Here is a 2,500-nt window from a genome sequence, read left to right as displayed (position 1 = left end):
TTTTATTTTGTATTTGTATTGCAGCTGTGTGTGTCTCTGTGTGTGTGTGTGTGTGTGTGTGTGTGTGTGTGTGTGTATGCGTGTGTGTGTGTGTGTGTGTGTCTCTGTGTGTGTGTGTCTCTGTGTGTGTGTGTCTCTGTGTGTGTGTGTGTGTGTGTGTGTGTGTCTGTGTGTGTGTCTGTGTGTGTGTCTGTGTGTGTGTGTGTGTGTGTGTGTGTGTGTGTGTCTCTGTGTGTGTGTGTGTGTGTGTGTCTCTGTGTGTGTGTGTGTGTGTGTGTGTCTGTGTGTGTGTGTGTGTGTGTGTGTGTCTGTGTGTGTCTGTGTGTGTGTGTGTGTGTGTGTGTCTCTGTGTGTGTGTGTGTGTGTGTGTCTCTGTGTGTGTGTGTGTGTGTGTGTGTGTGTGTGTGTGTCTCTGTGTGTGTGTGTGTGTGTGTGTGTGTGTGTCTCTGTGTGTGTATGCGTGTGTGTGTGTGTGTGTGTGTGTGTGTGTGTGTCTCTCTGTGTGTGTGTGTGTGTGTGTCTGTGTGTGTGTCTGTGTGTGTGTGTGTGTGTGTGTGTGTCTGTGTGTGTGTGTGTGTGTGTGTGTGTGTGTCTCTGTGTGTGTGTGTGTGTGTGTGTGTGTGTGTGTGTGTGTGTGTTTGTGTGTGTTTATACTCCTTCCCTCCTCCTTTATCTTTTCTAAATTCAAGATTCAAGATTTAAAAACCTTTATTAATCCCACAACGGGGAAATTCACAAAAAGTTCTTCTTCGGAAAGCAGACTAGTAAACGGGACGAAATTCCGTAACTTTCTTCCCAAGTTTATCTCGTCTTCCCTCCTCTCTCCTTTCCTTCCTTATCTCCTTCTGTCCTTTCCTTCCTTATCTCCTTCTGTCCTTTCCTTCCTTATCTCCTTCCCTTCATCCTTACTTCCTGTTTGTACCGTTGTCACTGCCTGATGTGAGTCGTGCATGCGTCTCTTTGCGAAAAGTAGTCTCCAAGATGCTAACGGCGTTTTGAGCTAACGTTAGCAATCAAGTAGCCTACAAGATGCTAACGAGAGCCTTCTGTAATGTCAGTACAGTAAAAATGGAGCTACATAACGAAGTTGGTTCACTGCTGGCTACACGTTAGCAATCAGACACAACAAAGGCTGTCACTAGAATGGCGTTTTGAGCTAACGTTAGCAATCAAACAATCATAGATAGCTACAATGTTTTGGAAATGATTTCCATCTTCTGTTATTGTTTGTAATGAGAAAAGTTTATTATTTTATGGATTTCACAAATTTCAGTAAGCCACGTTATGCCGTAAACAGTTTAAATCTCGACTCACATCGGGCAGTGACAGCGTCTCATTTCCCTCTCATCTTTCTGTCTTTGTCCATCCTCCTTTCCTCTCCTCCTTTCCTCTCCTTCTTTCCTTTCCATATCCCCCTCCTCCCCTCCTCCCCTCCTCCCTCCCCTCGTCTCCCTCTGATGTGTAATTGATCGTGTGGAGTTAATGAAGTGGGAGTGATCAGCAGCTGAGAGGAAATGAAGCGTCCCTGGGCGGGTGGAGTCTGTACGGGTGCGTTTGATTTCAGAGCTTATGAAGAGGGTGGGGGAGGATTAAATAGATGTTTAATTTAAAAAGGAAGAACCCAGAGAGATTCAGAGAAATATAATTGATATCTTTATGGAATAACTTTGTCTCTCTTAAACGTTTCCGTTACGGCTGAAAATTACAACAGAAGAAATATTAAAAAACGCCAAAAACGTGAAAACAAAAACGCCGACAGAAAGGTAACGAACGCTGAAAGCCGGGACACCGGAGACAGCGGAAGGAATATTCTGGAGCCTATGTTTCTCGTGTCCAACATGTTTTTTGACTCAGAAAAACCAAAAGTTGCACGGTAGACCGGAAGAAAAGATGGATAGACATATTTTAGAGAAAAGTCTGAATATTAGGAGAACCTGGTTGGAATATTTCAAGCATTAAATTCGGAAGATTTTAGAAACATTTTGAAAAACTTACGCAAAAAGTTGGAATATTACGGAGGCAATATTTAACTCTCCTGTTGTGTCCTCTCGGCTCTAATCTGACCTGATTTTACAAACGTTTCTATATCACAAATTTGGGTTTCTTTCAACCAAATGTTCAAATGAAATACCAGGGGAGATTCTAGGACCAGACCTTCAGGGGGGCTCAGCCCTTAATGAGAATGGGACACGGATACTGTGCCTTTGTTTTTTTTTTATTAGTTATATTCTTTATTAAATTATAGTGTCTTGAAACAATAATTACAGCACCCATCCCCCCAGCCCTAGGGCTGCAACTAACGATTATTTTCATAGTCGATTAATCTGTCGATTATTTTCTCGATTCATTGATTAGTTGTTTGATCTATAAAAATGTCAAAACATGGTGAAAAATGTGGATCAGTGCTTCCCAAAGTCCAAGAGGACGTCCTCAAATGTCTTGTTTTGTCCACAACTCAAAGATCTTCAGTTTACTGTCCCAGAGGAGAGAAGAAACTAGA

At 42.5% G+C, this 2,500-nt stretch overlaps 1 protein-coding gene across 1 annotated transcript in view; it reads left to right on the top strand.

Annotated features, from left to right (window-relative positions):
• The window catches only part of chodl (chondrolectin), a 12,817-nt gene extending 12,749 nt beyond the window's left edge, over positions 1-68 (top strand). The window contains exon 7 of the mRNA XM_031310427.2: positions 1-68. This exon is cut by the window's left edge and continues 240 nt beyond it. The gene's annotated coding sequence lies outside the window, so the exon portion shown is untranslated.
• Positions 69-2,500: the final 2,432 nt, after the last annotated feature.

The sequence above is a fragment of the Sander lucioperca genome, chromosome 23, assembly GCF_008315115.2.
Source record: "Sander lucioperca isolate FBNREF2018 chromosome 23, SLUC_FBN_1.2, whole genome shotgun sequence".
Classification (NCBI taxonomy): domain Eukaryota; kingdom Metazoa; phylum Chordata; class Actinopteri; order Perciformes; family Percidae; genus Sander; species Sander lucioperca.
Note: the sequence above shows the minus strand (reverse complement) of the source record. Positions and strands in the feature narration are given on the sequence as shown.